The sequence below is a fragment of the Danio rerio genome, chromosome 4 (genome assembly GCF_052040795.2).
Source record: "Danio rerio strain M-AB ecotype USA chromosome 4, GRCz13ab, whole genome shotgun sequence".
Classification (NCBI taxonomy): domain Eukaryota; kingdom Metazoa; phylum Chordata; class Actinopteri; order Cypriniformes; family Danionidae; genus Danio; species Danio rerio.
Window position 1 is genome coordinate 6,592,501 of NC_141024.2, and position 21,280 is coordinate 6,613,780.

The 21,280-nt window shown below is 36.4% G+C and overlaps 1 protein-coding gene across 3 annotated transcripts in view; it reads right to left on the reverse strand.

Annotated features, from left to right (window-relative positions):
- mdfic (MyoD family inhibitor domain containing) overlaps window positions 1-21,280 on the reverse strand; it is a 257,224-nt gene that overhangs the window by 8,126 nt on the left and 227,818 nt on the right. For all 3 annotated transcript variants that reach the window (XM_087245593.2, XM_088649597.1, XM_088649596.1), the window contains one exon: window positions 8,490-8,603. The gene's annotated coding sequence lies outside the window, so the exon portion shown is untranslated. The remainder of the gene's footprint in view (window positions 1-8,489; window positions 8,604-21,280) is intronic.

The following is a 21,280-nucleotide window of genomic DNA, read 5'->3' on the forward strand; positions in this document are numbered from 1 at the left end:
ATTATTATTATTATTATTATTATTATTATTATTGATATTGATAGTACTATTAAATTATTGCTATTATTATTAATAATAATAACAGTATTGCTATTATTATTTTGTTGTTGTTATTATTATTATTATATATAATAATAATAATAATTATTATTATTAATAACATAAACAATCCTCATCATCAGATGATATGTATATATCAACACAAAAACATGTCATTAACCATCACATATGATTTTAAAGTAATAAATAAAAATGACTCATTATGTTTTAAAAGAAAATACTCTTTTGTCGTTCCCAATTAGTTTTCTGTCAGTTTATGAACTTTATTATTATTATTATTTTATTTTATTTTTTCACAATTTTATTCACCTTTTACTTTAAAGGGATTGCCAGTGTCAGAAATAAATGGTAAAGACTACATCTACAGTCTATAATAATTATAATATAAAAGATCATTAGCAGAAATGTTTTAGAACTCCTACACAACTGCCCGATCACAATAAAGGCAATCTCTGCCTATTAATACATATACAGCATAGAGAAAACTCAACAGGACACAACCCAGATTCAAACCTGCATCTCCCAACAGAGCACCACAGCTCAATCTTTGAGGACCATAACACTTAAGCCACAGCTCTGACGATCAACAACAATTTCAGTTCCCACTGTATCCGCCGCTCATCCGGAGACCCCGCAGGTAGAGCGGCATCTCCACAAATAAATATAATCAATCCCACATTTACATACAAATAGGCTTCTTAGCCCTCCGACGGGAGCAAATATATTCACTCTACACGCCAATTTCATATTTATCATCCGACGGCTTATTGATTGTTTCTTTATTTCCCCCCGACTTCATCTTCAAAGAAATGTCCCCCTTCATTTTATTAGCGGCTATATTGAGGGCCATGTTTAGCAGATACGGCACGCGTGTTTCATCATTTCCTGGCGGCCCAGATTATGACTATTGACATTGTCACTTCTCCCGGCACTTATCGTTGCTTACCGGTGGCTATCAGTGCATCGGCGCGCCACTTAAAGGCCGTAAACCGTGCGTCTAATATGCCTCATTCGCTTTGTGTCAAGCTGACAGCCCAACACGCTCAAATAGATGTCAATCCCACCACAGGACAAATATCCACGGCGGCAAGCGTGACCGACGCAGTGTGTTAACACAGCAGCCCCATATATATATATATATATATATATATATATATATATATATGTACAGCTCTAGTCTGACATGTATAATAACTTACGTAAGGTATCACTTCCTGCGACGGTTTAGAAGTGTGTCTGGTAAAAAATGCAACTTCCTCCCCCGTCGTAATTAAAGTGTCAGAATGCAGGCCCGGCTCGCAGACAATAACCCTGCTAGCTTTAATTTGAATAGGCAATCTCTGCTTTGGCTATGCATTAAGAGAAACATCTGAGATATTGCTCTATTAACTGTTTCACTCACCCAGCGCTGGCCTTTTAATTAGAGTTTAATAGCAGTTATTAACTCATTACGGGGCATGGGGGAGCATTCGTAGCTACTGTGACCTCTAGCAAAGTTGACACTTCAATGGTAGAATATTTCCCCGAAAATTCATTCATTTAATTGTGACCTATGCAAATGCGGAGTTCGTCATTACAACCCAGCTGCAATAATTAACTAGAGTGCCTCAAATTAAAATATAAATGGAGGGATTGTGTGTCAGCCGTGGCGTGGAGGGAGAGAAAAAAAAAAAAAGAAGGGAGAAAAAATTAGTTTGAATTGTTTTAAATGAACCCGGCTCTGTTGGCAAAAGCCGCAAGCTTTGTTTTGTAAATGCGAAAGCTATCGGAGTATCTGAGATGATACTGTGTGAGGCTTTCTGAAGTTTAACTCACGCTTCTCTCTCTCACACACACACATACACAAGCACACACATACACAAACAAACTCTCACCCTCGTTTCACACATATGAGCATGTGCCATATCACATGTCGGCACTCGGGGATCCTGTGAACAAACTTATTACGACTTGTTTTTCGCATTTAATTTGTTTGCTCGAAGACACTAAGTGGTTTATCAACACGTTAGACACCGGCACTGTCATGTGATGCAACAAAAACAACACATCTGCAGTCTGTGTAGGAAAACACATCAGCAAGTCATGATCAGCTGCGATCAAAATGAAAGTCGGAGGTCACAGAAACAGCACTGCAGGAGTCCACATATGATTTACTTTAAGAAGATATTTGTCAGAGACAGAATGCTGTAGGAGAATGTTCATCTCATTTTCTGAGAAGGATTGCCATGATGAATGTACGTCTAAAAATACATATAACACATTCCCTATAAATAAAATAAAAAAACAATATATATATATATATATATATATATATATATATATATATATATATATATATATATATATATATATATATATATATATATATATATATATATATATATTGTTATATACACAGTTATAGTCAAAATTATTAGCCCCCCTTTGGATTATTATTAATTCTTATGTTTAAATATTCTTATTCTTATTATTTTTCTTTTTAAAATATTTCCCACATTATGTTTAACAGAGCAAGGACATTTTCACAGTACTGTATGTCTGATCATTTGTTTTATTTAGGCTAGAATAAAAGCAGTTTTTAATTTTTTAAAGCCATTTTAAGGTCAGAATTATTACCCCTTTATGCTATATATTGTTTTGATAGTCTACAGAACAAACCATCGTTATACAATAACTTGCCTAATTACCCTAACCTGCCTAGTTAGCCTAATTAATCTAGTTAAGCCTTTAAATGTCACTTTAAGCTAATAGAAGTGTCTTGAAAAATATCTAGTAAAATAATATTTACTGTCATCATGACAAAGATAAAATAAATCAGTTATTAGAAATGAGTTACTAAAACTATTATGTTTAGAAATGTGTTGAAAAAAAATCTTCTCTCCGTTAAACGGAAATTGGGGAAAAATATACAGGGGAGCTAATAATTCTGACTTCAACTGTGTGTGTGTGTGTGTGTGTGTGTGTGTGTGTGTGTGTGTGTGTGTGTGTGTGTGTGTGTGTGTGTGTGTGTGTGCGTGTGTGAGGATTTGTGCACAGTAATAATCTGGTGATATATTTATAACTAAACAGTGGCTGTAATACAAGGTTGAATTGGTTTTTAATTTGTGTTCATGTAAACAATTAATAGTTTGTGTGGGTATATCTATGCAAATGTGTTTTTGAAAAATGATGTGTGAGTTTTTATCTTTTAGAAATGTAAATCTTAATTATTGGCTGATATATATAGTATACTGTATATATACACAAACACTCACTGGCCACTTTATTAGGTACACCTTGCTAGTACCAGGTGGGACCCTTTTTTGCCTTTAGAACTGCCTTGATCCCCTGTGGCATAGATTCAACAAGGTACTGGAAATATTCCTTAGAGATTTTGGTCCATATTGACATGATAGCATCACACAGTTGCTGCAGATTTGTCGGCTGCACATCCATGATGTGGATCTACTGTTCCACCTCATCCCAAAGGTACTCTATTGGATTGAGTTCTGGTGACTGTGGAGGCCATTTGAGTACAGTGAACTCATTGTCAAGTTCAAGAAACCAGTCGGAGATGATTCACGTTGTTAACATGGAGAGTTATCCTGCTGAAAGTAACCATCAGAAGATGAGTACACTATTGTACTAATGCGCCCAAAGTGTGCCAAGAAAATGTCCCCCACACCATTACACCACCACCAGCCTGAACCAATGATACAAGGCACAACTGATCCATGCTTTCATGTTGTTGACACCAAATTCTGACCCTACCATCCGAATGTGGCAGCAGAAATCGAGACTCATCAGAGCAGACAACGTTTTTCCAATCTTCAATTTTCAGACCATTCTCTGTAAACCCCAGAGATGGTTGTGCCTGAAAATCCCAGTAGATCAGCAGTTTCTGAAATACTCAGACCAGTCTGTCTGGCACCAACAACCATGCCACATTTAAAGTCACTTAAATTACCTTTTTTTCCCCATTCTGATGCTCGGTTTGGACTGCAGTAGATTGTCTTGACCATGTCTACATGCCTAAATGCATTAAGTTGTTGCAAATGACTACTTAAAATAGTTGGACAGGTGTACCTAATAAAGTGACCATGTATGTATGTGTGTGTGTATGTATTTGTATGTATATGTATGTGTGTGTGTGTGTGTGTATATATATATATATATATATATATATATATATATATATATATATATATATATATATATATATATATATATATATATATATATATATATATATATATATATATATATATATATTCATATATATTGCAGTATAGTAGTCAGTTCAGATTTTAGCAGTTGTAGTAGTACATTTGCACAATATATAGGCTACACATATCAGTGGTACTTTTAATATAATAAATAAAACATCAAGATTGATGATCGTTATTAATGTCTGAGCCCCTAAGGATTCAAGCAACACAAGGTTAGAATGAAAAAAAAAATGCATTCGAAAAACTAAAGACAAAGATGCACAGCCATCAATATCTATTCATGCTTATTAAGCAAAATTAAGTCTTGCTTTAAGTTTGATGATACTCATCAGATCGAACGTGTCTACAGCCGAGATTGCAGTTATCCCGTCCTCCCTGGAAACACAGCCGCGCACACACAACCTGCCTGATTTTCATTTATAACGCCCTCTTCAAATCGCCCGAAGGAAAAGTTTGATTCAAACAGGGGAGGGGGAGTAAAAAAACACCTCACAAATTAACAAAACTGTCACTCAGGAATTACAGCGGGCTGAACGCTGCAAAATGCATTCTTTGAAGTCCTCATTTCAGCAAAATTATATGAAAAAAAAACTTTATATCTAATTAAAATGATAACTGTATTCTCATTTTTCAAACTCTCCATATCCTGAGGGCCAATTGGGATGAGTGGGTTTTTTTTTCCTGGCGTTTTATTTTTTTTTCGCCGTCTCTTCACCGCTGCGGCGTGCTGAACTGCTCCTACAGCAGGATCACATCATTACCATCTCCCCAGCTGAGTCGCCAGCAACCATTATCATGCAGCATTATTAATCTTCTTGTCTTATCAACTTGCAAATCACAAACCATTGAGCCTTATGGCGTGGTTTTGGGTCCACGGTTATTCATTTTGTAGGTCTACCTAGCCTCCAAGTCCTCTTAATCACCTGACGATTGTCAGTCTCTTCCTTTTGCCCTGCCCCCGGTGGCCTTAAAAAAAAAAAAAAAAAAAAAAAGGTCTTTTAGCCCCTTTATTTCTGCCTCTTACGATTTTTTTTTTCTGAGGGTCCCTGCTTTTGAAGCGACTAGACAGTGAAGGGGATAAATTTCATTAATAGAAGAGAATTAACATCCCACTGCCATGAGATGACCTCTTTTCCTGACACGTATGTCTAAGTCATTCTTGTCATTTTTTTTATTCACCATTAACATTCTTGGAAAGAAATGTCAGTGGCGTATAGAACTGATAGAGAGAGATGAGAGGAAAGAAGAGAGATACAATTCTTTCAAACTAGATCCACTCACCCTCAGCTCTTTGCTTTGGATGTAGTTTGCTTTTCTTTCTTTTTTATTGCATTGAAACTGTATATATGGATTTCAACACAACAGAAAGAAAGCTAATTAAAAAAATGAAACAACAACAAATGCTTCTCAATACTTTACATTAACATACATTGCCACCTCCCTTCTTATTTATAAATCAATACATTTCCGCCACAGTTTAGGAACAATTTGAATGATTCCCAAACTCCCTCTAATGTTTTGTATTTATCTCTTAGGATATCTATTATGCTTGGTGTGCATGGATTCTACCTATTTAATAAAAATAGCTTGAGGTCTATATATGTTTGGTGTGCCTCCAGGAGCAGGGTTGGGAAACACTGTTTTAGTTGTTTCCTTAGGTTATTTATTACACTTGGTGTGCATAGATTTGACCAATTTAAAGAAATAAATGTTTTAGCTTGAGATCTGCATACGTTTATAGCATATATTACGTTTATTGCATATATTGAGTCTTTGAGTTCAGTGTTTCCCAACCGTGTTCCTAAAGGCACACCAACAGTACACATGTTTAACCTCTCCCTAATCAACCCACCTGAATCAACTCATCAGAGCATTAGAAGAGACTCTAAAATCTGAAGTTAGGGTGTCAGATAAGGGAGACATCCAAACATGTGTACTGATGGTGTGCCTCTATAAACAGGGTTGGGAAACAAATTTTGTTCGATTTCATTAGGCTATCCATGGTGTGCATGGATTTTACCAATTTAACCCTTTGATGCACTACATAGGTCTAAAGTGAGCTGTCTAAGTTTATTTTTTCAATATCTATTTCATAGGTTGTGCATCAAAGGGTTAAAGAAATTAAATATGTAGCTTGAGGTCTGCATACGTTTAAAAACATAAATCCAGTCTTTTACTTCAGTGTTTCCCATGCCTGTTCCTAAAGGCACACCAACAGTACACGTTTTCAACCTCTTCCTAATCAAACACACCTCGATCAACTCAGAGCATTAGAAGAGACTCCAAAACCTAAAGTTAGTGGGTCAGATAAAAGAGACATCCATAAATATGTACTGATGGTGTGCCTCCAGGAACAAGATTGGGAAATGGTTTTTGTTTGATTTCCTTAGGTTATCTACTATACTTGGTGTACATGGATTTTACCAATTTAAAGAAATTAGCTTGAGGTTTACATTTGTTTATGAACATATATTCAGTCTTTAAGTTCAGTGTTTCCCAACTCTGTTCCTAAAGGCACACCGACAGTACACATTGTTAACCTCTCCCTAAACAAACACACCTCAATCAACTTATCAGAGCATGAAGGCTGATTTATACTTCTGCGTCAAACGCCGGTGTATGCTACGGCGCTGACGCATAGTCCTTTGCCGTGGCCGTAGCTGACGTGCACCTCTCAAAAAATGTAACTACATGTCGCAACAACGCGTAGCGTAAGCTCTGTGATTGGTCGGCTTGGTAGCGCTGACGAGTCTGGGCGGGACCGAGAGCCGTGTGAATGGTGCAAGCCTGATGGAGCGATTGTTTACAGGTGTGGAGTCCCGTGAAGGAGCTCCGGATGGAAAGTTTTGTTTTGCGTTTACCTCATAGTTAAAGTTGTTGCACGTCCGCCGGTTCCTGCCTCAAAATGAGCGAGTTTGAGCCACTTGTACATCCCGAAAGTGTTCAGGAAAAGCAAAACAACAGCGAAGAAATTCGAAATTTACACCTCACTGCCAACTAGCGTTTAAGTGTTAATGCAGACCGACAGAGACAGCGCGCAGAAGTATAAATGCACTGCTACTCGCGTTGCATGCGCCGTGGGTTACGCCGGTCACTTGACGCAGAAGTATAAACCAGGCTTTAGAAGAGCCTCCAAAACCTGAAGTTAGTGGGTCAGATAAGAGAGCCATGCAAAAATATGAACTGTTGGTGTGCTTCCGGGAACAGGGTTGGGAAACACTGTTTTAGTTGATTTCCTTAAAGTATAAATACATTTTAATAAAAGGTTACAATAAAATGCTATAATAAAATAAATATTATTATAATTAAATAAATAAAATGTTAATAGAAAAGTATATTTTCTATCACCTCTTTCCTTTTTTTTCCATACACAATGAATCAGTGTACCTAACTGCATCTTATGCAACTGTCAGGTGTATGTTCATTATATTTATGCAATGCAGCTGGACTGCAGATCAGCATCAAACAGATATTGTAGATTTAGCCATTCTTAGTGTTGAACTGTTCGTCATATCGAAAAAGAAAACGTATGCAAGACTTATGTATGCATTTAGCTTGATTTTCCTCCTTAAAAAACGATGACTCTGTTTGAGATGCTGGATGAGAGAGAAGGAAACAGTCACAAGCAATCATCAAATTAGCCGCTTCAGATTTCTTTGATATTTTTGATACCTCTTCAAGACCGAAATTCATCTCAATTCCAGTTTGTGAGCACTTCATTTCATCTTTGAAGTCACAAGTGGACACTTGCGTTCTCACTTCCACACAAAGCCGCTGCACGCGTCCACACGCTGAGATTTCAACTTCTTCATAGAATACAAGGCGAAATGCGTTAACAGAGCAGATAATAATTTCCATGCTTCTCAAATCAATTCTGTAAGCTTCATCTAACTCCTATCAAACCTTTGCGTGAAATCTCAGCCCAGTTACACCTCCGGAGCGCTTATAAATAATGAAAACTCGTTTGAGAAGAAAAAGACTGCTTAAGGACAAAATGTTGATTATAAAAGTGTCTTTTATCCTCCCGTTCCCATCTTTCTTGAAGATGCAAAGACTCCCGGCAAACAAAGCAAGAGCCATACCCGACCAAAAATTAATTTGGATGTGAAAAGTGCTGACGCGAACCGCGGACAGGTGGTATTTAGATTGCAGGAGTGAGATTTAAACAGGCCTGACTCTTTGACTGAGATGTTTAGTGCATGTATTTGTCTTCGCTCTTACCGTCCGACATCTGATCGCATCGAGATTTCTGCCAGATACGAGATGTTCCCCGCAGAAGCTGCTGGCTGGACATCTAGTTCGTGGTGGTTTGAGTCAGACGATGATCTAAGACTTCTGTGGAAGGAAAAAAAAATATTCTCAGTTTCATCAAAAGCATGTTTTTCTGTTTTGTCGAGCAGCAAATGCAACAGCAATTAGAGGAGGCTTCATGACACTCCATAAACTGCAGCAAATAGGCACTTTGTGGACAGAAAACACACAGAAGAAAGCAGAATTTCTGTTTAGCTTGTTTTTTAGCAATGATTTTGATAGCTTAGTTTCATTTAACACTTTTAAGGAAACCTAAGAATAATTCTATAAAAATGAATAGTTTTTCTGTTTGCTTTTGTTGTTTCGTGTGTGTGTTTGCTGAAAGTTAAGCATTCTGGTTTATTAATATTATTAATTATTTGATTATTCCTTTAAGTGAACCCTCAGTTGCTTTAATTACATGTTAAATGGTAACCATGTAGTTATAAACCAATTATCAGATGGCATGTTTTCCTTAAATTCTTTATTAAGATTAATTACTACATTAATAACTGCAATGTTGTTATGTTTAAGTGTTAAAAACAAACACCACAACAGATGCTTCAACAACATTCATAACAAGCATTAATGCAAGACAAATACAGAAATCTATTCATCAAATCTAAAAATAATCACAGCGTCGTCTTGGGAGTATTAAGTGTAATTGGCATTATCGCTATTAAAGCTATAAAGAAGTTATTTAGTCAAAATTAGTGAGATGGAGTTTCCAAGGATATGCAGGTTTATTCATATTTATTAAGGGAAGTGTATTTAAATTGGAAGTTATTATGAATGCGTATATTAATTACACTTTAACAAAGTAGATCGTTCATTTTGACATTGCATTAAATACTGTAACACTGCAAAACACGCTTTCTTACTCAGATTTTTCATCTTGATTCTAGTTCAAATATCTAAAAAATCTTAAATCAAGATGAATTTTCTAGACAACCAAAGCATATTGCCTTGTTTTAAGAAAAAATATGTCAAAATAAAGCAAGTTTTTTCTTTAAACAAGCAAAATAATCTACCAATGAGGCAAGAAATATAATCTTATATCAAAAGGAAAAACTAAATTATTTTGTTTGCCTCATTGTCATTTTATTTAGCTTGTTTAAAGGGAAAACTCACTTAATATTGGTATATTATTTCTGAAACAAGACATTATGTTTTGCTTGTCCAGAAAATGCTACTTAATATAAGAGATACTTGGACTAGAAATAAGACCAAATATCTAAGTAAGAAAAGCATTTTTTTGCATTGAATAAATGGCAAATAATGTGTTTGGCTAACATTTAAACTAACAAAACACTGTACAAATACATTCAAATTCCCAGAGGAAAAACTTTTGCTTTTGCATTTACACAGGAATCATAATCGTGAGAGTGATAACAATACACTAAAGATTTTACTACAACTGTAAACGCGCTTTAATATATAACGAAGGTTCTTTATTGTCTTTTAAAATTCCTTGAAGGTATTCAGTGGTTACTTAATTGGTTCAAATAACTTTAGTGACAACAAAATACACAGGATATAAGGATAATTGTTAAAATAATCGTTTAAATATCCTTTAACAATTTTTAGACTTTCTTCACACTAAGAAAAACACTTTTTAAAGCTTAAGACACTTAATTGGCTTTTAATGCAAAAATTAAAATTAAAAATGGCTTAAAACGATTTCATTTTTTTATATATTATACTGTATATACCTAAATTGTAATAGCGTTTGTTTTATATTGGTTAATTCATTTACTGTTTTTTATTATATCCGACATATGTATATCTTCAAATGATTTCAATTTAGCTTAGGCTATTTTATCTAGATCTATGAAACTGTGTTGAGCCTACAAAAGTGGATACGTTATTTATAAAGTTTTCTATCTTTCTGTTGTATTTATATGTGAATACAAATATGTGTTCATTATCTAAAAAATAAAGATACAAAGAAAAGGAGCTGTGAATTGAGCGTTCTTTAGCACATCTCTCGCACACAAATACATGCATCTAAATGCGCACGTTTCATGCACAAACACACCTTTTAAATGCCAAGTTTAATGTTTAAAGTACTTTATTATTTTATGCAACACATTTAAATTAAAAAGCGAAACATAAGGGCAATTATAAGTAAATAAAAGACTCCTAGCCTATAAGATGTTATTATTTTTTTTCATAACAATTTTTTGGGGGTTTTTAACTATTAATGGACAGAATTGTGCAGAGAATTGACAGGAAATAGTTGGGAGCAGAGAGAGGGAAAGAGCTGGCAAGGGACCTCGAGTCAGGAATCGAACTCGGGTCGCCGTGAGCACCATGGAGATACATGTCGGCACATATACTACGTTTTTTCTTTTCCTTATATTAAACGAACCCCTCGGCAAATTGCAGCACTGCGCGTGAAGAAACGTGCGTTCTCAGAGGCCATATCTGTATATAAATAAAGGTTGATTGATTGATTGAAAATAACTGTTTAATAAACGTTCAACAAAACGTCGTTTGGGATACCAAAATGGTTCTTCTCTATAGTACACGGAAACAAAACGATTCATTGGATTTACACATTGGTCGCAAACAATTTTTATAGGCTGAATTGTAACAAACAACTCAAATTTTGTAACATTCAACTTCATTTGTTCGTTTAAATTCAGTCAACATAAATGGTTTGCAACCACTTACCTTAAAGAAGAATGATTAAATCCAATGAATCACTTCTTTAGTGTAACATCACTGCCTTTTTGAAACTTTTGTTTGAAGTCAATTTAGTCTATTTGAGTCTATTTAGCAAACAGTCAGAGATTCAAATCTTTGTCTTGAAGTTGACAACTAATAACCTCCGGACAGCAAAAAGCCATGAAGCATGAAAAGCGGTGTCTTTATCCTCCAGTGATCCCTCAGTCTAGCATTAAACATAAAAAACACAGCCACCTAAACGCACTCCTAGGCACATTGGAAGTTTTCTCTTTCAGACCCTCATGGCGGTCAAGTTTTCCACATGCATAAATGCCAGGATAAAAACAGATGAGGATGACACTGTCTCCACGCTTTAGAGCCGGCAGGAGCAGAAACGCGCTCCTCTCCTCCGGTGAGGATTTTCTAAAGGCCCCTGGCAGGTCAAGCGACAAATTGCAGCCTGGGGTGATGGAAGGTTTTCGGCCAGCGTTTGGGAGAGCTATCAGTGACCGTCTCTCTGAGGATCAGCTCCTAGATCAGGCCGCGCTCCTCAGGGGGGTTCCAAGAGTTTCAGCACTCTATGCTAATTCTTTAAGGACTGTATTTGGCGCTCTTAGGCCGGACTTTTGGGCTGCCGACCGGTTGATCGGGATGGGGAGCGGAGGTGGGGAGCGGGACTGAAGCCGCCCCCCAACCCCAAAGGCAGCTCTAGGGTGGGTGCCTGAGGCTATTGCTTGCAAATCAGCACATTTTCCCCAATCAAAGCCAAGTGAGGAGGGCCCACAGAGCTCCTTAAGAGAGTGAATTATTCACAGGCAAAAAGAAAAAAAAAAGGTCGCCATAAACTAGCTCTTCTGAAATGAACCGAACCCGCTATTTCTTGGGCCCGCTTCTCGAAAAAGTACATTTCAATCTTTAATGGTTTGAGAGACGGGGGAGAAAAAAAAAAAAGCAGAATGGGAAGAAGTAAAAACTGCAAATGGAGAGAGTGAGAAGCGAGATGCGATCAAAGTGATTTTCAAATTTGCAGATTTATGCACTTGGCAATATTAATGATAGATTTATTAAGAGCGGACCTCGGCTACACCCTCGCTGGCTGGGTAATTAAGTTTGCTCTCCACCTTGATGGTGAAATCCACAGTAAGTGAACTTTTGATGATGTAAACTAGTTTTAAACTGCTTCTGATCACCCACGTCCCGAAAATGAAAATGAAAAAAGGAAAAATGAAGAGAGACGGAAATCAAATGTGTTCTTTCAGATTGAATTAGTTCTCCTTGCTAAACTTTTAAAGATGCTGCAGCTAAAAGTACTTTAAATCCAATACAGGTTGAAGATCCGACTTGCATTTATACCATGCTAAACATTAAATATAATAATATATGTTACAACTAGCAGTCAATGCACAATAACTCACAACATTTCTGATGCATTCATCTGTCATTCTTCTCAATAAGAATGTAACAAAGGTGTTTTATTATTTACTATATCTGTACTAATTAAGACAGTCATGGTTATGACTCACAATTTAGATTTTTTTTGTCATTAGTTATAACAGAAATGATGAATGATGACCTGACTTTCAGTATGTTGAATATATTTTTCTGTCAACCATTCTGACATCACAATTTGATTATTTATTGTCATAATTTTGTCCTAATGACTCCTTTATTGACTAAGTCTGTTATAATTGTATCATATTTTTAACATGACTTCTAATAATTTCAACTTCTGTCATCACTATAACTTTTGTATCTCATACTTTTGCAATAGCTACAACAATGGATTTCAATCTTGATTTTGCATAATTATGGATTTTGATCTCATCATTTCAACACTGCCACAATTATAGCTTTATATAACTCTCTATCTTCAATTTGTTTCACGATTATGGCTTTTTACATCATGATCACAACTTATTCGTTATTTTAAGTTAGTGGGGATTTCATAATTTGGATGTGGGCAAATACAAATTCCCAAAAATACTTTTATAAAACATATCAGAAATAAATACATGTTTTTGATGGCGTCTCAGGAGAGTTTGCATCAGTGCTTGAATAATTAACCATGTTTGAGTGTCCCGGGCTAGCGGAGAGGCCCACTGAGAGTCTCCTGTCAATGGGAACGTTATTCCGCAGAGCTGGACCCAGCAACCAGTCAAAATCCAAACTCATAATTTTGACTTTGTCATCAGTATGACTAATTTCAGAATTATGACTCCTTCACTTTTAGTATGTCATAATTATAACTTTTTTTTTTGGTCATAGTTTTCATGTCAACCATTTTGACATCATAATTTGTTCATTTTCTGTCATAATTTTGTCTTAAGGACTCTTCCTTTGACCAAGTCAGTTATAATTGTATCACATTTATGCGCTCATATTTAAAACAACACCTATAATAATTTCAATTTCTGTCATGACTATAACTTTTGTATCTGATACTTTTAAAATGGCTACAACAATCGATTTTAATCTTACAATTTCACTTTTTTTGCACTAATATTATTTTTTATGGCATAATTATAGCTTTTGATCTCATCATTTCAACACTGTCACATTTATAGCGTTATATAACTTTCTATCATCAACATGTGTCACGATTATGGCTTTTTACATCATGATCACAACTTATTCGTGATTTTAACTTGCAACAAACCAAAATCCCCAAAATGCTCATTATAAAACATATCAGAAACAAGCAAATGTTTTTGATGGCGTCTGAGGAGAGTTTGCGTCAGAACTTAAATAATTAACCATGTTTGAGTGTCCCAGGCTAGCGGAGAGGCCCACTGAGAGTCTCTCGTCGGTGGGAAATTGGTTCCGCAGAGCTGGACCCAGCAACCACAGTCACAATTTAACTTTTTGTCATCAGTATGAATAATTTTCAGAATTATGACTCCCTCACTTTCAGTACGTCGTTATTATAACTTTTTTTGGTCATATTTTTCTGTCAACCATTTTGAAAACATAATTGCGTCTTCACAACTCTAGTTATGATCTCATATTTGCAACAAGACCTCTAATAATTTTAATTTCTGTCATAACTATAACTTTTGTCTCTCATACTTTTATAATAGCCACAACAATCAATTTCAACCTTAAAATTTTACTTTTTTTGCACGAATTTTGACTTTTTATGGCATAATTAAGGTGTTTGATCACATAATTTCAGCACTGCCACAATTATAGCTATCTTCAATTTGCTTCACTATTATGACTATTATTTTACCTCATAATTTAACTTAATGAGGATTTTCATAGGCAAACAGACCCAAAATGCTTTAAATAAAACATATGAAACAAAAAATAAGCAAATGTTTTTGATGGCGTCTCGGCTGAGTTTGCATCAGTGCTTGAATAATTAACCATGTTTGAGTGTCCCGGGCTAGCGGAGAGGCCTACTGAGAGTCTCCCGTCGGTGGGAATGCGGTTCCGCAGAGCTGGACCCAGCAACCGCTGGCGCCGCTTGTTTTCCCGTTTGTTGAGGCAGCACCAAATTGCCCCCTATCTTAATGAGGCTGGACGCGTGGGTGCCCGCGCACCTGTGTGAGGAACAGAAGGGTTAATCCCGCGCGGTGAGCATCGAGCTGACAGCCGAAAGGTGGAGGAGCCTGCCGTTCCCTCGGGTTTCTACCCCAGCACGCTAGAATGAGTTGTTTCAGTCACCGCTGGATACCTGACAAGCGGGCCTTCATGAATTACAAAATGAAGATTGATAATCTCTTGTCTGTTTTCTCTGTGTGTGCACTAAGAAACACGCACAGTAAGACAAAACCGAAGAGTGATGCTCAAAAAAATCACTGTCATTTGCAACGCAAGCTGTTCACTAGTCGACACTGCCTCTTAAACGTCCTCGAAGAGCTGTTTTCCACATTTAATAAGCTCAAGTTATGTTCTGATGACAGCAGTTATACTCAAATGCTGATTTATACTTATTGATTGACTTGCATACTGACATACTTATCCTTCTACTTTAAAAAATATTTATACAAATTGAGAAGTAAAAGTTTTAGATGAAAAGTAAAATAAAAAGTTCACAACAACCTGCCTTTCTGAGCAACATACTATAGAACTAACACTATTTGTTTAACCACCACTTTACCTTAAAAACCAATTCCCACTATTAACTAGTAGCTTATTACCCCCCTATTATTAAGATATTGGCTGTTTATCACTTAGAAAAAAAAAAGGATAATCTATTGTCTGTTTCCACTGTTTGTGCACCAAGAAACACGCACAGACAAAATCGAAGAGTGATGCGCAAACAATTACTGTTCTTTGCAACACAAGCTGTTCACTGGTCGACACTGCATCTTAAACATCCTCAAAGAGCTGTTTTTCAGATTTATTAAGCTCAAGTTATGTTCAATTGACAGCAGTACTCAAATGCTGTTTTATACTTATATACTGCCAGCATTTACAACTGAAGTCAGAATTATTAGCCCCCCTTTGATTTTTTCTTTACTTAATTACTAAATATTTCCCAAATGATGTTTAACAGAGTGAGGGAATTTTCACAGTATGTCTGATAATATTTTTTTCCTAGAGGAAGTCTTTTGTTTTATTTCAGCTAGAATAAGTTTTTATAGCAGTTTTACATATTTTTAAACCCATTTAAAGGTCAAAATTATTAGCTCCTTTAAGCTATATTTTTTCGATAGTCTACAGAACAACCGATCATTATACAATGACTTGCCTATATATCCTTTGCTGCCTAGTTAGCCTAATTAACCTAGTTAAGCCTTTAAATGTCACTTTAAGCTGTATAGAAGTGTCTTGAAGAATATCTAGTTAAATATTATTCACTATCATAATGACAAAGATGAAATAAATCAGTTATTAGAAATAAGTTATTAAAACTAGTATGTTTAGAAATGTGTTGACAAAAATCTTCTCTCCGTTAAACAGAAATCAAAGAAAAAAAATAATTCAGGGGGTTTAATAATTCTGACTTCAACTGTACAGTATATTGCGATTGTCATAGGAATTCCTGTAACTCATCCTTTTGAAAATATATACAAACTAAGAAGTAAAGTTAAAAAGTAAAATGATGAAAAGACAACCTGCCTTTCTGAGCAACACAGAAGTATCACTATTAGTTTAACAACCACTTTAGCTTAAGAATCAATTCTCACTATTAATTGGCAGCTTATTACTAGAGCCGGACAGAATCTGAAACATTTTTTGGTATTTCTGCTGAGAATTTTGTAGCAAATCTGCAGGTTTATGCAGAAAGATTTTGGAGTAGCATAACTACAAATATAATATATGTAATAAAAATTATTACCTTCCTAACTTTTATTTAATGTTTACAATGCAAATCCACTTATTTGGTAAACAAAGCTCACTCATATAATATCTACTAAAAGACAGAAAATATTACATTACAAACTGTATTGTAAATAAACTACACAAACATTTTCATATTAGTCAATAATCTTACTGAAATTAATTTAAAAACTAAATAAATTTACACAGATTTACATATGCAAATAAGTAGACTCAATGATGGGCTAAAAATCGGTGAAAATCTGCGAAGAAATTCGATGTGGGTTACCTGCTTATTATTAAGATATTGGCTGTTTATTAGTACTTACAATAAAAAAAACATACTCTCATATCAATATGCACTGAATTAAGAGTTTATTGAGGCAAAAGTCATTGCTGATGGTAAATTATTAGCAAGAACAGTACCTTAAAATAAAATGGATAAAGTAAAGCAAGCGGTGATTAATGATCTCTGCTTTTACATTTATTTAATGCTTGCATTGAATCCAGTAGATTTACCTAATGAAAGCAGCGCAGTAAAGACTGCTCAACTAGTCAGCTTAGCCCAGGTGTGAGTAAAATAAGCTGAAACCGTTGTTTTTCTTGAACTTTCTTGAAGTCTCGTGCTGCAGTCTACTATCAGCTGCGGTGAGGTAAAAATTCAACACACAAGGTTTGACGAGAGTGATGGACTAGTGGCTAAAATTGTTAAGGGGTGGAAGAAGATGTTTCTCTGCTGGTGTCAGCAGAAGTTTGCGGTGCGTGGAGAAAGGCAGAAAGGCAGAGGAAGATGCACTTGCCGATTCAGTCACAGCGAAACCGCAAAAGAAAAAAAAAAGAGGAGAGAAAAAAAACAAGTGCCACTGTTTGGGAAAGCTTGTTACGCTCCAACAGAAAACTCTGACTTACTTTCACACACATGGACTGTCAGACAAGGATTTTTCCCCTCTTCTACTAGAGCCTACACTGTAAATGAAATGTTAATATGAAAATATACTGTCGAAGGCACATTTCTGTGGAATATCATTGGGTTTTGTGTTGAAGGGAATTCAATTTACAGCGACACAAAACCTGGTAACGGCGCTGCAAATAAAAAGCGGCATAGGGAAACAGATGATAAATAAATAAGTGGATACAAAACAAGACGCTGCAAAGTCACAGCACGCCGCAAAATAAAACCCTGGAACGCATCCATATCAATTTCACCCCTCCAGCCTGCTGAGAGAATTCAGAGGGAGATAAATAAAGAACATTTAACTGCTCTCCTTGCCTGCGTTGCCTCTGGCCGTGTTAAATTCGGGGCACTTTGGAGGGAGAGATTGATGCTTTCCTATCTGATGCGTTACAAATGTCTGGAGGGATCCCGCTGTCCTGACTCTTTAAAAACCTGCGCATCAGCATAACCGCCGCGGCCACACGCGCGCACGCTGGAAGTTTATTGACTTGTGAAATCGCATTCAGGACAGCCTTTTATTTTTCCCAGACTATAACCTTGCCTTGTAGGTTGCTTACTCAACAGAGCTGATTATGAGAAGCCGTTATTTTCCCGCTGAAAGGTCAGTGTGGTACTACATGCGTCCGTTTTTAATATCAGCTCTTAATTACGAGCCCCAAGAACTCGGAGCGTATTAACAAAGTGGCGTCAAATGCGGGCAATACAGCAGGTACAATGGAGCCTATTATGACGTGTTTAACGGTCATCTGCGTCTTAAACCTTTGAAAATCTTTAAATATTTTGATTATTTTAAAACTTATGAACATTTATAAGAGACCATAGGGAGTTATAACATTAAAAGAGACCATAGGTTTTGAGCAATCATGATTATTCCTGGTAAATATATTTCTAAAGAAGTTGGTGACATAAAGTTGAACCAAATTTTGGCAAAAATCCAAAGAATCCGAACATACAAATAAAATAAATAAAAATATATATATTTCTGAAATTTGGTTATGCGTAATTACAATGTGCTGAACTACTTAAATGTATTTAACACTTCGTATTAAAGGCTTTTTTGGTAATGACAGCTTCAAGATGCCTCCTCTGTGGAGAAAGGAGTTGCATGCATTGCTAAAATGTTTTTTTTTTCCCACCAAACCTGAACAGAGTCTAAAACTCTTGATGGTTTTGAGGATTTCATCAATAAACTCTAATATTTATATGTTATTTTCTATTGTATTTAAGTCAGGTGATTGGCCGGGTCGTTCTAGTAGCTTTATTTTCTTTTTCTGAAACCAACTGAGTGTGTTTGAGATCATTGTCTTGCTGAAATATCCGCCCTGGTTTCATCTTCATCATCTGGTAATGTAGGTCTTGTGACTGCACCAGCTAATATGAATATACACTGACAAAGATGGCAGGGTTGCTTTCTAAAATCTAAGAGATTTCAGCTGCTGTCTGGTCTTTCGCACCTTATTACACTTCACTTTCTTCATGTGTTCAATAATTTTGCCTTGCATCATTTCATTTTTTATACATTCATTTCCTTTTCGGCTTCATCCCTTCATAATCTGGGTCACCACAGCGGAATGAACCGCCAATTTATCCAGCACATGTTTTAGACAGCAGATGCCCTTCCAGCTAAAACCCTTCACTGAGAAACACCCATACACTTTCATTGACACACATACAGCTCTGCAAAAGACGTATGACCAGCGGAGAAACTGAAATAGTCGTGCCCAACTGAGTCTGGTTTCTCTCAAGGTTTTCTTTCTTCACTTTCGCCAATTGGTAAAGTTTTTTCCTCGCCGCTGTCGCCACTAGCTTGCAGGATTAGCGATAGATAGAACTACGCATCGATGGATTTGCTCTTCAGTGTTTGGACTCTCAGTAGTGATTTTTAAACCACACGAAACTGAGCTAAACTGAACTTAAACTCTGAAAATTGAACTGACACTGTTTTAATTTACTATGATCTTGTATGTGAAGCTGCTTTGACACAATCTACATTGTAAAAGCACTATACAAATAAAGGTGAATTGAATATAATCAAATATACACCACAGCCAATTTAGCCTTTCCAATTCACTTAAAGCGCATGTATTTTGGACTTGTGGTGGAAACTAGAGCACCCGGGGGAAACCCACACCAACACGGGGAGAACATGCAAACTCCACACAGACATGCCAACTGACCCAGCCTCAGCTCGAACCAGCGACCTTCTTGCTGTGAGGCGATTGTGCCATTTCATTGTATTAAACATGACCTAATTTCTAAAATAATGATGTAGTTATCTTTGTGTATGTTGATTGGTTGTTTCTGACATTAAGTGAGAATGTCAAGTCCAAAGCATTTTACAGTGAAAATAGATTGGTGAAGTGCTCAATACTTATTTTACACGCCGAATAAGGGTTTGTTCATCAATGTGCCAGCGTTTTGGGCTGTTGGTGAGCATCAGGGATGCAGACAACAACCCCCGTGGCTTGTCGGGTGGAACGATACAACATGCTACAACTCTCCCCTTGTCACGGCCAACGCGCCAAATTGGCATTGCAACATCGAGATGGTCAACCCTGAAAGCAAATGACCAGAGGAACATGAGAAGGAAGAACACAAGTGGAAAGAAGAAAAGGGAGCGCTTTACATATAGACACACAAGGATGACTTCGGGGGGCCTGTCAGAGTGAAAAAGTCAAATAGAGCTGAGTGATAGTTTTCTCCGTCAGCCGGCCCAAATGCCAGATAGCATGTAAATCATGATCGGCTGACCGTTACGCCGGCATCTCTTGGCTACTTGTCAGTTTCCTGTCGGCCGTCTACGCTGTACGGTTTGGACAATTGTCTTCGACTTCAGAAGGAGCCTGAGATTGATGTTTATTCAAAGCGTCTCGCTCCGATGCCCGACCAACATATTTCAGCAACGGAACCATCAGAACGGACACCTCATCATTAGTCCACCTATTCCGGGTGTAGAGGAGTTTAATATGCTCGAGGAGGGGAAAGCGGAAGAGCTTGAGAGATTGTATCATTTATCTAACCCATATTTAAAGGGTTGTCGGGGAAGTTTAGTGAGCTCGGGTTCAGGGAACTAATGGCTCAGGATGTCTTAATATCCCTTTTAAGTGTTAGCATTTGCCACGTTGGATTTTCACATGATGGTTTTTAATGTGCCATAAAAAGCAATCGCTCAGACCGTATGCGCCTGGCGCTGGAGCATCAACAGTCGGGCATCTCGAGTCAAGGCCATTATGAAACAATGAAGACTGCATGACATGTCTGATACTGACAGAAACGCATGGAAATAAATGTGTGGATCAAATTAAATCAAATAATGTCTGTTGTGGGATATGAGCCTGGGCCAAATCTAACACTCACCGACTAAAAATGAGCTCTGGTGACGGTCAGGCCAGTCAACTTTATTAGGTATTAGAAAGTAATACATGGTTTTATGATTCTCACTGGTCTAAGAAGTCAATGCGATCCAAATCAAACACATACAAAACATGTAATATAGAAATAAAAATCTGTTGTGGCCAAGTAGAACAAGTATCTACATTAGGATGCATAATTCTCGTATATTTGTTTTCTTCAGAAATCATGTATTAAATAATAAAAGTTAAACATAAACAAATAAAAAAGCTTCATAAAGTGCTCTTTTTAATACCACAAATGATCTGAAAAGTACTCGCACATGTATTTGCTTTTTAAATAACATTCAATTTCCAAAAGAAATGACTGTTATCTGTATTATTATAATCTTTTGTCTGTAGATAATCATCCAAATATTTTTGGGTCTCAGAAAATGAAGTGAAATTTGGCCATTAAAAGTATTTAGGACAGGGATGGG